This window comes from Andrena cerasifolii, chromosome 13 (assembly GCF_050908995.1).
Source record: "Andrena cerasifolii isolate SP2316 chromosome 13, iyAndCera1_principal, whole genome shotgun sequence".
Lineage (NCBI taxonomy): Eukaryota > Metazoa > Arthropoda > Insecta > Hymenoptera > Andrenidae > Andrena > Andrena cerasifolii.
The window spans coordinates 11,123,480-11,142,334 of NC_135130.1; the positions used below are offsets into that span (position 1 = coordinate 11,123,480).

General features: G+C 47.2%; 1 long non-coding RNA gene across 1 annotated transcript; it reads right to left on the minus strand.

The window, feature by feature from the left end:
- Nucleotides 1–600: 600 nt before the first annotated feature.
- Nucleotides 601–1,653, minus strand: LOC143375801 (uncharacterized). The gene is made up of 4 exons (XR_013086980.1): nucleotides 1,489–1,653; nucleotides 1,220–1,408; nucleotides 816–963; nucleotides 601–738 (listed from the first exon to the last, which is right to left on the minus strand). It is a non-coding gene; the product is annotated as an uncharacterized LOC143375801 (long non-coding RNA).
- Nucleotides 1,654–18,855: the final 17,202 nt, after the last annotated feature.

An 18,855-nucleotide genomic window follows, 5' to 3' on the forward strand; every position in this document is an offset into this window, starting at 1 on the left:
CGTGACAATTGCGTCTTTTAATTACCGTGGCGGGAACCGGTGCGCCACGACGACACGTCCCTCCACAGGGGACATAAACTTTCTCCCCGTGGTTTTTGTTCGCGGCACCCAGGCGATCCCCGTTAATCAGTGGGTTTTCAGGGATGACGCTCGTCGAATTTTCTGCCTGTGTGATTCTCCGCTGCCGGGGAAAATTTATGCCCCGGCCACGCTGGCCGCCGACTTTTTTCCCCGTGGAGCCAAGATAGCCTCGGACGTTTCAATTTTTCGTGAGGATACTCAGGGTAGGAGAGGATGACATTGTACCTGCCCATACAGCACACTCCATTGCAGGAGGGTTCCAGCTATGTTGCAGGAAGTTTCCGGTGCAGCACGGGAACGTTCCAGCAACATTGATGGAATGTTCCGGACATTCTCTGGCAATGGTCACGGAGCGTTCCGGACATACTCTGGCAATGGTCACGGAACATTCCGGACATTCTCTTTGGCAATGGTCACGGAACTGTTCGCAGATTTTACAGCGATGTTGTTTCGGAAAACTTTGTGACATTACAGAAAGGATAGAAAATGTAAGGGAAATTGATTAAATTACAATAAATATTGACAATTAAATATTCATATATTTTAATAAAAATAATAGTATTGGCACTGGTGGAACTTTCCAAGTCCGCGTATGTGGAGTTCCAGGCTCTTCTACCCTCTTTACTTAAAATGTACTGCATGCAGCGTGTAATGAGTCTGGAATAATACATGCATTCATTTTACAATTTTACAGTTTTAAGTACTGAAATGTGATAAATAATAAATTTACTTACTCATTGCTAATTTTCCTGTATGTTTGAATATACTGAATGATTGTTTTTGCTATTTTCTGTACCAACTATATTTCTCTGGCACAGAATCCTCTATTAATTTATTTAATAACATCAACGCCATTATCGCAATATTGCTTCCGCAGCTCCTCTTCAGTAAATGAAGTAGTGAAAAATATCAATCACCATTACTTTAAATAATTGAACGGAAAGTAAAATGAAAGTTATACAGTATATGCATGTTTACAAGGAAACTGTGTGAAAAGTAAAAGCTTGTAGCACAAAAAGCAAAGAAATATATATTAATAATTAAACAATTGCGGTTGGTTAATAAGCATAAAATATTTTATATTAGTTACTTTAACTTAAAAATAAGTTCCTTAATTTGAATAATTCATATCTATTACTTGCGAAACGATCTGTTTTTATCCTGTCCTCATATAGCGTGGCAGAAAATACAATAACATTTATATTATCCAAATATAGTAGGGATGCTTTTTGGAAACAGTGTCTTTCAAAATGATTATAACACAATAAGGCGTTCTTTGAATGTACGAAATTCTGGCTTAGCCTCATGTTCTGTAACCCACGAAAATCTATATGAAACAAACAAAAATATTTATTTTTAAGAAGTTCGACTTGACCTACAAATAGTATATACATGGGTTCTACTTACCCGTGATATGTCAAACCTTCATCCAATTCACTCAGGTCTCCTGCGCCACAAAATACACATGTTCTAACCATTTTTATTACTTAAAAGCAATTAAGAAGTAATCACGCTACTTGCGCTTGTGCTTTCTTACGTGCTTTGGCTTTGCAACCTGTCACGTCGCACGTGAGTGACGTCACGCAACGCCTAGAGCTTCTCCACGCGGGCTTGGGAAGTTCGATGTAATCTGCACCGACAATAATTATTATTGATATCAATTAGGGAAAAGAAAACAAGAATCGATTCTGGAACCGTTTCGGAACCGATATATTACCGAAAAAATAACGGATATGGATACGATCTGAGGAGGGAAATAAGAACCGTAACCGAAATAGATAATAGCTGGAAATTTCGGTTCTTCATAACAGTTCTCAGAATAAAGGTCCTTTATAAGTGTTTGGAGAACCGAAATGGATATTATAACAGTTTTCGAGCCCTGCTTAGTGCGGGACCTTTGTTGTAAAATGTCCGGAACGTTCCGTGAAGCTTGCAGGAAGGTTCCATGTGCAATGTTCCACCACAACATTGCTGGAATGTTCCAGGAAGGTTCCTATATCCGTACCAGGGGAACATTCCACGGCAACCCTCATGGAACCTTCCTACAAGCTTCGGGCAACGGAGTGTGCTGTACGGGTGTTGGAGTGGTTTGGGATTAGTCCGGCGTTACTCTTCGTTTCGTTGTTCAACTGTGCACGGATTGCTGGGAATATAATGGACTGTTAAAATTCGGAAGCGTAGTCAAAAAATGATCTTTTTATCTTGGAATTTGAGATATTAATGAGGAACTGATTGGAGGGACAATTAGACGGTTGGGTATCATGGCTGGTAGCTTGAATCGGTTGCGCACCTGCTTGGCAGGTGCAATAGGGGACATGGGCCAGGCCGTTCTATCAAACCTGTTCTCCTCTGGCAGAATCTCAATAGAGGCTGTCTTTGATTCGCAAAGATCGATAGCCTAACATTCATACAGTAAGTTCTGCAAGCATGAAGTACCTCCTGTAATGCTTCTCAGCTTCCGTCTTACTGTATGGGGGGCCCCTATCAACCATATTCCGCGCGGAGCAACAATCTAAAGATCGACGCAGGGCTCGCGCAGGGTGGCGAACAGCCGCGCCAGGAACTGACATTTCCTTACAATAAATTCCACCTGGTTAGGGGGCAAAAAATGAACGGTAATGCGTATGGTAGGCGCTGTAGGAAATTACGTGTTCGCGGTTATTGGCAGGCAGGCTGTAAAGCCGAGGAAACTCACATTGCCCGAGAACGAGTCGAACGGGGTAGACTGCGAGCGGAGAGGCAAAAACGGCGAAAAAGAGGGGTACGAGGGGCACGGGGGAAAGGGGAAGGGAGGGAGGGAGGTGGAACGAGGAGGAGCTGCTGGTCCAAAGAGTACTCCCTTCCTTCACGGTGGTCTGTGGCTCCGAATGGCTCTCTTCGTCTCTATCTGCTGGCCCCTCACGAGAGGGGGGCCCCCGCGGCTAATATCCGACGCAACCCTCCCCGTTTCGGGGCCCACGTTGCGCCGTTCTTCCGATGGTATAATAATATAGACGTCTCGTTAGCCCTCGCGCACCGGCGGAGAACTAGAATTGGTTTTAGGAGCGTGCATGGATAATGAGGAGATCGCCTTGTTTCTGCAACTGCCGCGCAACCTGAGCCCGAGGAACAGAGCGGAGGAACTGATCACGGAGTTTCTGTTAATTGGTTGTGGTGGCATTGTCGGGCATCGACCGCGGGAGTTATCAATCTAACGATTATACCACAGCAACGACATCAGGCCCCCTGCTCCGACGGTAGCCAACATGTCCAGTAGGGTTGTACTTAGCTATTAGGGTAAAAAATTTTTTGAGTGTTTTTTTTTGTCTTACCCGCCTAAAATATGAGGTTTGGTGAGAAAATGATATGTGTAAAGTTTCAAAGTGATTGGACAAAGGGAACACGTGCCGGAATTGAGTTGAAGTTTTGAAATAATAGTGATTTCTCAATATTTTTGCATTTTTACGAAAAGTTGTTTATCTAGCACAAATTTGCTACACAGTGTCGGATTTTGTAGACAATTCTTGAAGAAGAAACCATCGACGAAAAATGACAGAACAGTTTATAACTCGGACTGTTCGAGAAAATATCCATCGGCAACGCGTGCACGGTGTTTTGCCGCCTGGCGGCCCATGGCTCGGCTGCGCGACTCGTCAGGGCCGTAGCTACGCGCAATTGACATGGTGGCCAGTAGGATGGTCCTTAGCTATAGGAATCAAACATTTTTTGAGTTCTTCAGAAATGTCTACAGAATCCGATACTGTGTAGCGAATTCGTGCTAGATAAACAACTTTTCGTAAAATTGCAGAAGTATTGCGGAGAAATCATGTACATCGGCACTTTTTTTAAACTTTGACGGCCGTTTACAACCATATAAAACCATCAAATTTAATAACTGTATATACCGATATATTCAGGAAACTCTCCTCTATCTTTTGAGACTAAACTGAACTTTCTAGCATTCTTGGTTTTCACGTAATACCTCATTCTTGCCCAAAATCGTGCGCTTCTTACAAAAACTCGTGTTTTTCAAAAACTGAGGGTGATGGAGCAATTTTGTTTACGGATTCGTGGTTGAGACGAAAAACTCTACTAGGATTTCGGAGTGCATATTGCAGATCCAAATACGTGTTGGACAGTGTAGTTAAAACCCCCGATTGCCTATTCTGGCTTAAACGCTGCGTTGCATACTAATTTTAAAAGATAAAACTCAAAGATTTCGTCAATATTTTTTTAAGTAATACATACATATTATTATTATACATCTAATAAACTGTACTTTTATTAAAAAATATTCACTGATACTTCCAAAATAGCCAAACACAATTATGTCCAAAATTGACGAGAAATATCTATTATTTCAAAACTTCAACTCAATTGCGGCACGGGTTCCCGTTGTCCAATCACTTTGAAATTTTATACATATCATTTTCTCACCAAACCTCATATTTTAGGAGGGTAAGACAAAAAAAAAATCGGAAGTTGAAAAATAAGGACCACCCTAACGTCCAGCCGTAGCAAAATTCAATTTCCATGCGGCTGCGGCCGAGCGGGGATCCGATCCACAAGCCTCGACAACTAGGATGATAGTATTTAATTCGTGCTTCATAAATCGAGGGCATTCGTGCGGGCCCCACGTCCGCAAGTTGGGGCCCATTGGGCCCCGGGACCACCTTGTCGTGGCGCGGCAGAGCGTGGGCCCCAGACGCTCCGTGCGCCACGTTACGACCTACCTGCTTCTCTTGTTCTTGCTCTTGTTCTCGCTCATGACCCGCCGCACCCCCCTTTTGACCAGGTTCCTCCTCTTTTCCCGCGTGTACTGGGTGGCACTTTCTTTTTTGTTCGCCACCTTGACACGTTAAACGGGATGATGACAGGTTCACGTGACCAGTGTCGCTGATAAGGGCATCCTTACGTGGGCTTCGGTAGGACTCTTTTAAGAGCGTAGCAGTTTCAGGGGCATTGGGTGAACATGAACAAGTAACAACGTCCAAAAAAAGTGTAACACAATTTTCAGAATTTGACTCGGAAGACTATGGAGACGAAGATAGTATCAATTTTTTTAATGAAATATCTCCGTTTTGACTGGGGTTTGAGTATAAAAGGGGCAACGCATACTGGGATGAACGAAGTTCAGTATGATCACCCTGTATACAGGAACCTCGTGTAGGCATTCAACCATTCCTCGTTACTCGGTCGCGGGCACGATTATGATTTGTTGACCTGGACCACCGTGCCGGAGTCAACCACCGCAGGGTACAGAGCCCCCCTCCCAGGTCAAGGAGAAACGTGTACTCTCTTCTCCGGCTGCATCGAGGTCCAGGTAAAGATGGTTTCTCACAATCGCGGAAACTACTGGCATCGACTAAGCCTTCGGTTTCTGGCTCGCGAATGACTTCGAGGGTGGTCCCCTGATTTTGTCGGGGTTCGCTCATTCAACGGCTGCTCACCGGCGTCTTGATTGATTTAGTTCTGAAACGCAATTAATAATTCGTGAGCGAGGTTCCTGAACGACGGGTTGCGTTAGCTCTGTTCCACCTGGGCTAACGGCTAGTTCTGGTGATAGATGGAGCATTGAATTTAGTATATCGATTTTTTTTACGTATCACTAATTAATTAATGCAGATACTTCCTGCAGATTACACAGAGATACCTCAGCAAGTCCTGCTCATTCGTTTTACTACTCTGTTTGCACAACGACCCATCTATGGTATCGATTTTCTGATTCCCACAACGTAACACTAAATTTCTCTATCGTTGTCGTCCCTATCCCCTTGCCAGCACCTTCCCCGAGTCGGACGATGGTTTTAGTGGTTACAGTGGCTACACACCCCCACGATAAACTCGAGGATTCGCCACGCTGGTGGAGGCCGGAGGGTGATCCAATAGAAAACCAAGACAGAACCGTCGCGGTATTAACATAAGAACACCGTGACTGATTCGTTCGACACACTACTCTCCCCCTGATCTCTCTATTACAGTGATTTTTCTCCCTCGTCCGTATGTACTTTTTTTTAGCACGGGTCCGAAATGTGGATAACGCGGGAAATTTGATATCCTTCCCAGCAGAGGGATTAAGAGGTCCGTTATTTACTCTGGAAACTGGGCCTAACAGACCTAGGCACTCTTGCTGCCTCAAATATGACTAACGGCAAACCATTACAATCTCTGTTCCTACATAGTAACTGCTATTCCATGTCTCGGACCCCACGAAAGGCCTATGCGCCCCGGTTTCCCAGTCCGCGTTGTGACCATCCGCTCGGTGACGGAAGAACAAAGTCCCTGTGTGCAGGAAGGGCGCGCATGCGGCCCATTCAGCATCACTCGTGGACCTGACACGCGATCATCGTCGCCCAACCCGTTGTGGAAAAAGAGGCAGAGGAAGGGGACGTCACGGAGCGGAACCCAAACTACGGCCGGAAGTTGCCGGTCACGTGGCTTAGGCAACACGCAATTGTGTCCGGCATAATAAAGCATCGGCTCTATCTGTCCGTGGAAACGTAACAGCTCTCTCCCAGGCCTAGCAGCCATTGATTTATGTTCTCCCGGCAGATCTCCAGCGGTCGCGGTCCGCCAGGCCAACCCCCTTTCTGTTACAGCTCGGGGGGTTGCGTTAAGAGGCCAGGGTTGGTGCAGGATCGCTGAATCCTCGTGATCAAACGAGTTGTGAGCTTCACCAGGCGCAGCCTGCTGTGGTTTTGCAGTCCCGACTGCTGCGATGCACGGAGAATTAAAGAAATATTTGCAAATGAGAAATGGGTGGATATTTCACTGTAGCGCGGTTGATGTAGGAGATGTCTCGCACCTTGGAGGTATGATGCAGCTGGCTATTACATCACTGCCCCTCCATACGCCCGCTTGCCCTCTCTGTATGCCCGCCCAAGAATCCGATCATCTCTAGTTGATCCATTCACTAAAGAGAGTGAATCAGATACACTGACAAGTGAGTGAGATAAAACAGCTGTAAGGGATCCTTCGCCTATTTAGGGCATTGAGATGAAGTCATTCTGAAGTTGAGTGAAGGCGATCTATTTATCCCAAAGTTCTAATGTTGCTTAGCTCGCAATTGATAGTCAGCGTGTATGAGCTTAACAGACTTTCTCCAATGGACAGAACCTGGTAGAAACCGTATCAAAGGTCCAAACACCTACAGCTCGTTCTAGTGACCATAACCGGACGTTATCCCCGATACAAATTACCAGCACGCGGGCGGTCGCGCGTGCACATTGTCCTGTCAGCGTGCGAAACGGCCGCGATATCGACAGTTACGCATTACTCGGACGTCCCGTTCGACGCACGCACACACCGCGGCCCATTTGCATACGTGATTACACGTCGCGGTCCAGCCGAATTGCAGCTCGCGACGCCTGCACTTGCGTATCTTTATGTACCTGTCGGTTCAAAGGGCCAGGTGACAGTCCGCGTCATTTTTTTAAAACTGTTTTACGCTCAGAGTTGATACCTGCAATATAACGGGTGGGACATAGTCACCTGTTTGATCTAGTAAAGGTATGGTTAACTGAGGAACCGGGGATTAATGTCCAGGCGCAGTGTTTAACATATCATTCTGCATGCTACCGATGGTCGTATGCCCATCTTGTACTAGTACTACCGTTAAAAAGTATTGACCACGTTCTGATGAGCCTTCTAGATTATTCAAAGACTAGGGAAAGTCAAAGCAGCGCAAGTATTTAAGAATTGTAATAGATCAGTCTTCAATGTCAATTTTCTCACCCGATATCTACCATTCCAAGCCTCATCACCGGCGCAGTTTGGACAGGCCGTATCGCCGACGCGTTATCCACCATTTGAGAGCATTATTTTTCATTCTGCACGTCGGTATATTACAAATTACGATTCGCGGCGGGATAAACGGTCCGCAGAACACGTTCTGACGAGCTGCGGTTTCGCGGGGCTCCCTCGCGAATCTTTATTGCGTAATCGAATTTCGACATCAGCCGTTCACGTGGCCAGCCGTTACTGATGGACGTAAGAACTTGTAACTCAGTAACAACCCATTTTGCCGATTTGGGTTAGGCCTGCGCACGTGTGGGTTACATTCAGACTCAAGGCCCCACTAGGCCCCACTAGGCCCAACTTGGGCATGAACCTTATGCGCCTAGTTATATGCTTGCGTACTGTATGGGTATTTTCCAATAATAGTGTTACTTACAATCAGAATAATTTTGCACACGGCGACCTGGAAATTCAAGATTCCACGGGCTTATGATTAATCGAACGTTAGCCATGATCCGTGACACAATCAATTCGCAAAATGCACGCGGACGTGATGCTGCACCGCCGCCAGCCGTGACTCGATGCGTTGCACGCGCACATTCGCATTATGCATTATTCCCGGCTGCATTACAATAACAATGACCGCAATAACGATCGACCAGATCGGAAGAGACGTGTAGGGGTCGGGGGCCGGCCGACGGCTCGGAAAATTGCTAACAAATAATGCAACCCCCCGGCTGGGGAGACAACGATATGGGGTGTCGTCTTCGGCGGACCCCATGGTCAAAATCAAACCGGTGTGCATCCTTTCGCGCATAATCGCCCGTGAAACACCCTTTTTTCGGCGCAATACCCTGTCGGAAAGAATCGCCCGATTGTCAGCAGAGTTGGGGTTCAGTCTAACGTAAGCAAGATTGAAAGTCTGCTGGAGACAAAGTGAAACTGAAAACTGATTCATGGCCCGTTACTTTTCCGGGTGATCAGTTATAGATACTGGTAAGAATTTCTTAGAAAATTTCGTCATCAAATGGTTTCATTCGCCCACTCCTTCTGCTACCCCAAAAAATGAATGCCGCTGTTACCTAAAAGAACTGTCCGTCCCCTCCGTTGCAAGGCGGTGGGTCTCGCACTCTATCAATCAGCGAAGTCCCAGTATCGATGACGCGGTACCAGACACAGGAAAGACTGTAAAATCCAGGAAGGAACATTAGGGTGAAGGGGTGGCACCGGTTCGTTGATCACCCCGGGTGCCGGCTTGAATTAGGGCCGCGGCAGCGGGGTGAGCTGTGTTTATTGACACAGGAAGTGATTGCTGCGCCCATGGGCAGAGGGGGAACGGTCCACGGAAGACGTAGACTGCGCCGGCCGGGTGGGGTGAGAAAGGGAGGAGGGCTGGTCCCTCGGTTGACGTATTTGCACCGTAATCCCATGATAAATTGCCAAAAGGCCAGGGATAAGCTCTATTAATTTTACGTTATAAAGTCGAGAGCTGCCGGGCCAGCGTTTATGCGCGTCGGACTTACGTTATGGAGACGTAAAAATTTTTTAAGGAGCGCGTCTTTACTAGCGGCGCGCTATACCCTCTGTATATGCGTCTGCGAGCTTGGCGGTCGCCTTTATGGCACGGTTAAAGTGTTACTCCCGCTTCGATATTCCTGTTTCCACTTTCTAGCAATAGTGGAGAGATTATAGTATTAATGGCCCATATTTCTCTGCGTGTATTTTTGCTGTATCTTGTATCTATTTCTCACTTGACTCCATCTTTATCAGCCACTTCGGCAGGACCAAGTTAAAAAGGCACGCCAGACTACATCAGGAACACTGCACGCGTTCCTGGTATGCCTAGATGTACCACTAGATAAGTTATTGATGATCTCACAGCTCCTAGATGATCTATCGTGAAACGGTCCCGAACCCAACACATTCAGGGTCTGATGTGCCGACCTGATTCGGGCCCGACGAACGGTGCGGCGTTATGTCGCTTAATGCCGATTAATTTATCAAGTGGGGACGAGTTGAACAGGACTGGTTCGTTGTTCTTCGCGCGATATCTGCTCGAGACATGCAAAACGGTGACGCTCGCGGACCTAGATGATCAGTCCCGTGAGAAGAAGACATCCGAGCATCACGTTTTCGCCGGGCGATGACCTGGGGAACAGTTTACATTCGTTACCAGGATAGATCCCCGATAAGAACTTGACAAAACAGATCTACAGAGGCGAACGAGTCTTACACCCGCTGTCCTTCGACGAAGTCCGCAGATTTAATTCACTTAAATTGATTATACTGTCGTAGACACGGACGATTATCAATTCTTTTCCCTGTCAGGCATGAAATAGTGAATTTACACGATGGATCCGCCTTGTTTTATTCATTAAAAACTCGAATGGGAGATCTACTTTCCTTAAAGGGGGCGAAGGAAGGCCGAAGGAGTATCGGAGATCGCTCGGAACAAAGTCCTTTGAGATGAACGGAATAAATTTGCATGGATTACGATAAAGTTGCGCGAGAATGCATCGTTTATTGCGCCCAACCGGCTCTTCTTTGCGACATTGTACAAAATAAAACGAGAAAAAGTAAGGGAGGATGGTGCAAGACTACGGAAGGCATTTACGATGTTATACAAACTCGTTACTCTCGCGGTACCAACTCATTTTTACCGGATTTTTATACACCGCTTACTAATTTCGAAGATACGTCATGTGCAGACTCAGTCAACCTAACCAACTGAACCAACCTAATCTTAAGACACGTTCCCCCACTCAGCGTGAGTAACGTTATGGGCCTCGTGGTAACGGAAAAGGAAGAAGAGTAAATCCGCGCCGACTAATTGTTCTAGAGACCCCGCCACCGGGGGCAGAAACGCAAGGCTAGCGTGACGATCAAACGCGACAGCCGATGACGCGCGTGCGCGCCGCTCCTTTAGTGCCCGGTGTGGCAAAAATGTGTCCTTACGACTTGGAAGGACACGTCGATTATATCCTGGGAGATAATATCCCTGTCGGGCGTGCTGGACCTGGCGCAGGAATGCAACGGGGCCCGGGGACTTACATCTTTTTCCGCGGTTCGCCGCATAAATAAACGCTGTCGGACAGTTTCGGGGGTCCCGAAGTCGGGCGCCCCCGTCTAGGCGCCGCTCTTTTGTCTTAGCTAATAGAACACGCGTTCCTGCGCGTCCCTTTCGTAAAAATGCCCGAAATGTCCAGTCGTATAATCCTCGCTCGATCGCTCTTCCCTTCCATCTTGCTCACCACCGCCGCCCCTCCTCCCTTCTCGGCCCTCTCAGCTTCGACCAGACCACTCCTTTTTCGGCCTCCTTCCTCAGAGTCGCCCCTCGTTCCTCCTTTTTTCTGTTCCCCGACGGGAAGACGGCCTGTCCCAGGGATCGTTAGCGATTATTACCATAACTGTTAATTGCTTTACGGCGGAGGAGGATTCCCTGGCAAGGAAGTCTCCGAGGGTCTGTCACTCTCCCTGCCGGGATAGATGTCTGGGTGTTTGGGTGACGCTTGGAGCGGAAGGAGGCAGTATGTTCAGCGTCTACGCGGGCATCGGCTGAATGGAGGAAAGTTGCAAAACTTATGAAAGTGTTGCCTATGGTAATAAGTGAAATGGGTACCGCCACAGGTAAGACAATAAAGTAGATTATTCTATGAGCCAACGTTACATACGCGGTAGGCAATATTGGTGCCACTTGAGCGTGGAATAAGCAGCAGGTTCTATAGAGGAACGCCCTAGGTAGGACGCCAGTACGACCACTTATGGGTATAGTAAGTAGTAAATTGTATAGAATGATGACAGCTGCGATCACAACCAAAGCTGGTAGCACGGTAAATTAGGGAATAAAGCGGACGGTCTTATGGATCCGTGACATTTTCAATTGTGGCGAATGGAAATGTCACTTACAGGCAAGCTAAAGGGTTCAGTAGCTTTCCAGAACACTAGAAACCCCGATCATAAGAAACCTGATCTTTAAGAAACTAGAATAAAGGGCCGTTCGTGCAATAAGTATACAATTAAGAGATCATGAAACCTATAAGCAGTATCACAAAAATCAAAGTCCAATTGTACCCCCGCTCCACCGTAATAAGAATCGTGTGAAAAGTGCACGGGGTGGAGGTGACAGGGGGTTAGGCGACGCATGAATAAAGAAACCGACGATATTACTATGCATGAAGAGTGTTCGATAGATCGGCCAGGGCATAAAGACCCCGATAATATCATCGGTATTCCATTAATACAGTCAAAAGTCGAATCGTTGAGACCCCTTTATGACGATTCCTCTTTAATTAGTCAGTCTTGAAGGGAACTGACGCCGACTACATAAGAATCGGAATCCACGACGCCGTTCACGCGGATTCCCGTCCTTAACGAGAGGAATGCAGCCAGTTAGAGAGAGAAGCGCGCCTCTTCGGCGAGATTATTAATTTCTGTTCCCCGTGGTCGAAACCCGGCTCTCCCGACAGGCTGCGGAGAGAATTGGATCGACGGCGTTTCGAGAGGGACGCCAAGGGAGATAGCAGTCCTCTGGCTGGGAGGATAATGGCCCAGGGAGAGACGGAGAGGGCCAAGAGCCGGCCAAGGGAGCACGAAGGACGAGGAAAGACTTCTGGCGCCACTCCGGGCATACCACTTGCTTTCGTCCGGCATGGGCTCCGATCAGTCCCTCCCTCTTCGCCCCTCAGCCTGGCCACCTCGCGTATATACGTCTCTTCCATCCTGCATTTCGATCCCACACTGATATCAACTGGGTCTCGTCCCGGTGCGCCTAACTTATTGTCTTATTATTGGACCACCTAGAGAATCGGGCTACTTTTCCATAGCGGGATCGTGATTGACGCTGTTTCGCGGCTGAAACGATCTGTGGAATGGTTTTTGGGGACGACATTCAATACCGAGTGCCATGAATGCACCTTTGTAGATTGTCGTCTTAGGCGGCCTTGCACGTATACGTTGAAAAGGGGCCTACGTAGCTGCGTAGTAAGATTTGCTGCTCTAAACTTCAGATATAGTGGTGGAACTTAAAAGAAATACAGGAATTAAAGACCATCAGATTTACCCGCTAGCCCACATGAGATTCTTTAGCAGCTGATAGCCCTGACCAACTAATTCGATGAACTTGCTCAGCAGAACCTTCAGCCCTGCACAAGCTATAATGAACTGGTGGATTTTTTGGAGACCGTATTGAATAAAGCAGCAGTTCATGAATCATGAGCAAAAGACGCCGCCTATTGGCATTTTCTTATTTCCGCTACGCAATCTGGTGGCGAAAATTAAAGCAGTCTAATCGGGTTAGCTGTCACATGTAATTGGCAGTATTGGGAATTTCGACTGCTTGATGATCGATTTTGTAAAATTTAACAGATTATTTAATGACAAAAACATTATTGCACTGTTTCAATACTTGCGTGACACCAGTCCTGTAACGCGGATTGACCCGATTACAGAGCTTACTTTAGTAGATGGCGTTCTCACAGTATTTCCCAATATCGTTCCGTCGCAGCGCAGCAGCGGTGTCCTATTACGCAGCGGACATAGTGCAAGTCCGATTCCACGTGAAATAGCCAAGATGAGCTCAATGCCAACCTGGAGGCCCTGGTTTGGGGCACGCCACGATCGCAATTCCATCCTTTTCGGGGACTCGTAGTCGCGGCGAATCCCAAATGCCAGAGTCGCGCTGCCGAATGCTACGGATTCCACGGCGTCCCGCGATAGATTCGGTGATTTGCCGGTACGACACGGCGGACATGGCCAGGCCCTTGTAACGGCGGCGTGTTCGGCCGTTCAGGACCAGCGCCGATAAACACTTCAACCGGCGGGATGTCCGGCCTGACAGTCGAAGTTACGCTGATGAGCCAAACCGGGGAGCTGATGAGACGGCGCCGGCTCCTTCTGTAGAGAAAGGAACAACACCACGGGCTGAAACGGCATCTCGTGAATCGTACAATGCAAGATTCTCGAAAGTACAGTGTGATTCATTTCTGTTAGGTCTGGAGTCTAAGCCACGCATGACCCACACAACCCTTGGAGGTTTTCTGGTTTGTATCTCATATAAGGTAAAAACTTTGTTAAATTCGGTGGATGTGATTCCGTCATTCAACTCCGCTAACCGTTAGAAACATTTAACAAGAAACATTCTCTCTACCAAGTCGTTGACGGACAATGATGTTTCCGGAGGTAGAACGACGAGGGTTTGGCAACACGTTAATGAGCATGAAACAAAAGAGTCTTTCGACCCGAAGTAGGACCCCTGTGGAGTTTGGGAACTCCAGGGGGTAGGTGGCGCCACGAGCTGTCAGCACGTGTCAAACGTTAGCCTATGATATCCAGGTATAAGGGCCACCCCCTGGCCCTAGAAAACTACCCTTTCCTTCGTAGATTCAGCCTGGACACGCTGGAAATACCAAACACCAGGCCGTCTGTCGTCCTCGCTGAGATCTCCTGATCAGATAACGTTAATGTTCGCGTCCCGTTAATACCTCGAGCGGCTCGGTCCACCCCTTTGCAGGCCTGCGCCCCTTTCTCCGAACGTTAATTATTTCGGTAAACGAGGGTGAGGGGCTCTCTTGTCCTCGCCGCGTAATATGTACCGAGTCCCGTTGGGGAGCTAGATCTTGTTGCGTGCATCGGTACAAGCTGACTTTTAAAGATGGAAGGAGCACGACGGCGATGTTGGAGGGTTAGCTGTTAGCTTATAACTAACGACAGAAGAAAGACTGTTCTAGAAAGAAACATCACGTTAGGCCATAGAAAGCAAATCACATGGACGAGAAGAGAAACCTTCCCGAAAAACTGGCATACATACCCCTGTCGCGATTCGGCGGCCGGTGCACGTAGGTCCCGGCCAATCTGCTTAAGACATCTCGGTCCACGCGGCTTGTAACTGTCCGCGCGATGCACCAGAGCGCGCTGCGCCATAGACGGACAATAGTTGTCCATCCGCGTGCGTGGTATGCGCCAGACCACACACGCCGGCGCCATACCCACACTGAAAGAAAGGGTGAACATACGAGCGGTGTAAACGTATTTCAAACACCAGCCTACGTGGAAACGATAAATAAACTATAACTAACCGCCCTCGGACCCGGTGACAGGTGAATGGTGAATCCTCTTGTTAGCCACGTACGGATGGGGAGGGGAACGACGAACGTAGGGAGTGAGATAGGGCGGAGAGGGGAGGGCAAGCGCCGGTTTCACGGAGCCTGGGCCCAGCAGGGCCGTTGCTGCCTTTATGCGTGCGAGCCTCGCCGTCGAGATATTGCGCCACGAGACAGAGGGCCACGGGAGGGGCCACCGTGTCGGGACCGAGCGGGATTATCGATGTAAGTCACCGAGAACAAAGGGCAGCCTGCTCGTCGCTCTGACGGAATAAATCGGCGCGATCGGTAATCGGGATCCGGCCTCCTGCTCACTGGGAGTCAGGGTGTGGCGGTTTTCGGGATGAGGTTCAAGTGGGACTTGGATGGAGCCTTGGATCCATGATTTTCAGGGATTGTTTCATCTCTGGGAAAATGAGCCAAATGAATCTACAACTGCAAGGAACTTCGCCAATCACTTTTTCGATCACCGATTTACCGTCGTTACTTTGGCCTGTCATCGAAAAAGGAGCTTACGAGTTCCATGGGTTACCGCGATGGAGGCAGCGATCAACGAGCCAAGCACTTGAGCAAATCTGGCTCCCAAGGAGGCCTAATTTTAAGCAAATTTAGGCCCCATTCTCCCAAAAATTGGTTAAGCGTGTCGCTTCTCTACCTGGCCCCAGGTCCGGGCATGTCACGCTTATCCAATATTTCTCGTCATTGTCACGCTCCGCCTCAGGTACTGCTTCGTCATTGTCGACATTGGGCCCGGGACCACTCTGTACAAATTGGATTAAATGTATCCATTACCATTGTCGTTCAAAAATGGGTCCTCCACAACTCTCGACCGGCGCTCGTTATTCAAATTTCGCAAATCCTCGAGGTGGACAATGCCTCCCTATCCTGAGGGATCATCCGTGTAACTTCCAAAGGGAGGAATTACACGAGTTTTCGGAAGGAAGATCCTTTTTTCCCCTGTGTTTTCCTGGGTTCCGAGCCGATGGAGTTCTGTTCGTAGTGATCAGCTCGATATTCTATCATCCGTATGTTTCAAATCTAATGTCCCCGAACGTTTCGAATGCTACTGAAAACTGTACCCTAACCGAAGCCTAAGATAGCGAGTACTTCAAAACTAAAGGATCAGCTTAAAACCAGTCAACTAAAAGTTTACTTTTGTCAACGATATACCCCATAAGTAGGGGACGTCCTGCTAAAACATTATCTAGAAACATGATCCCCCAATTGTTTTCATCAGCCTGTCCACCTAGCGACACAAGACATAACTACATTACCTTATAGGGAAGACCGGGGCAAAGTGGGACGAAAAATGTTTGAAGTCGAATAAAATTTTTCCCTTTCAATAAAAATGTGTGAAAATAGATTAATAATATAATTTGAACATTACTATTGATAAATAACGAATATCAGTACTTAAAATAAACTTAAAGTATATTAAAATTCAACTTGAAAAGAAAATGCAAAATCGACCACTTTACCCCATATATGGGGTAAACTGAGCTACTCTCTGGGGTAAAGTGAGCAGAAATGAAATACGTGTCTTAATGAAGGATATAATTATAAAATCAACTTTATTAGAACTTTTAAACTATTTAAACTATTTTTTTTTAAATATATTTCATTAATACAAGCTTAATGTTAATAATTTGTACTTTGTAACTTTGTACTTTGTGTTACTAATATAAACTCATTTTCTTCTGAAAATGTGTTTTTAAAGGAACTTTGTTTACATGAACAGTCTGACATATTATAAATAAAACAAATACATACATAATTTTTAATAAAATACGTACTTATAATATCTAAATAAATTTAGATATCACTCGCATCTTTTCTTTGCAGCTCAGTTTACCCCGGTCACTTTGCCCCGAATGTGTACTCAGTGCAAAATTAATTATTTAATAATGTTAGGATTAAAGTTTTCTCAAACGCGTGTACATGTATGTTTATAAGCTTGTTATAAACATGCAGAAAAAAATGGAGTTAAAATAACATATTTAAGACTCATTTATCCAAAAAGCTAAATTGAAAAAAAAAACAATTGGAAGTCTCTAAAACTTCATTTTGAATTTTTTAAATGAATTTCCATTTTTCGATACCAAAATTTGTAAATATATTCTATTGTTAAAGAATAAATTAAGGAAGCTCATTTTACCCCGGGGTTCACTTTGCCCCGGTCTCCCCTACTTCAAAGGAAGTGCGGGACGTGTACCGAGCAACGCTAGAACGAGCCACCCAAGTCCCAAAAATCCACCGTCCGAAGTTCAAGAATCCCGCTAATCAGACCAAGCATCATTCCCCGGAGCGTGTTCTCCTCGAGTGGCCACCGAGGGCGCGCGCTTTATCGTGGCGCTCCCGTGGCCGTTCGCGCAATATACGTCCGCCGTCAGGCCAATCAGCCATAAAGAAGCGCACGCATGAGGACGCGGCATCAGCATAATCATCGGGAACGGGCGCGAGACAGAAAAACGAACCCGCTGAGTGCACACGAGAGACGAAAAGGTGGAGGAGGAGGGCACATATCCCGGGACGAACAGAGAGACGGGGTAGGAGAGATTGGGAAGGCTGGGGACATCAAAGAAAAGCCGGTCCCCGAACAGAGAGTCCTCCAGGAGGGAAATAGGAAGACGAGGAAATAGAAGAGCGAGTCCGCTGCGGAGGGCAGGTTGAGTTAGCGATATTTTAACGGAGGACTTGCTTGGCTAGACAAAAAGCGTCGCCAGGCTGGAGTAGAGATGCGAAAAGCGGCCTTAAGCCCTGGGACCACGAGACCGCATTGTCAGTGGGAAATTAGGCCTGAAATAGCCGGGAAAATGATCGACGGTGCGCGTGTAGCCGCGGCCCTTTCTTTTCCACCCGGGATCATCCCGTTAAACAGATCCCACTTCTTATACCTTCTGCTACTTCAGTCCCGTTCATTCTCCCTGTTTTCCTTTATTGTTGATATCAACCGTCCGCAAAATGGTTTCTACGACTGTCTGGCTCGGTGCATCTTCTTTCTGTTCAACCATTGTGTGCGTCTATGCGCAACCAGCCGTGCAGCGGCCAGCCGACCTGACCCAAGACGCCGTCGAAAGGATTCGTCTCGTCGCGCGATCCTCTAACTCGTGTCCCTCTATGCCTGGGGCAAAAAATCCTCTGAGAATGCCATTCGATTCTTCGGAATCATCAACTGTTCCTGCCAGCGGGATTTATGGAGTTTGTCAGCAGTGATTTTTATAGAGCGATCTTGACGAGTTTGGGGATGGATGAAACTGGGTCCAGTGGAGTATGTTTTCGGGTAGTTGGTATTGGGCCTGGTGTATTCAAGGTTTCGTGATTGTCACAGTAATTAACAATTTCCTGGAAACTGTGGCTGCGGATATCTAGCAGTGTACCCAAATTCTTCTTCTTCGCCTCCACAGACGCTCCGCAAATGGTGCGGCAACCCCATACAGCACAGGCCCAATAATTTGTGGAGGGGTTGCGGTCGAAAGCGGCAGGATAGAAAGGAGAACGGAGCTCAACACGAGCAGCAAATGAAATGCATGTCCCGTGCGTTTTACGTGGTTTGACGACATCTTCGGGACCCTGAAACGAACGAGCCAGAGGCCCAACGAAAGAAGGGGTTTGGAGGGGGGCGACGAGGACAGAGGTGGGGCCCGAGTTAACCCGTGGAAGAAAGAGACCGATAGTTCGGGACCAGGAGTATCCTGGAGATCCGAGATCGAGTTAAGATAATTGCTCGTTTGTTTAAACATTTGACCGACCGGCCGAGAACGCCCAAACAGCTTTTTGCTTCCTTTTCGGCGGGGCCCGACGCGCGCGCGCGTACGACCATTCTTCATGGTCCTTTTTTCGTGTTTGTCTCCCTCCTGATTCGCTTGCCACTTGTAGCAATCGATGAGAACTTTTATGTATCAATGCAGGGTGGTTCCTGGACACTGATCCATTCAAATTACAAAATTCTATCCAAAAATTA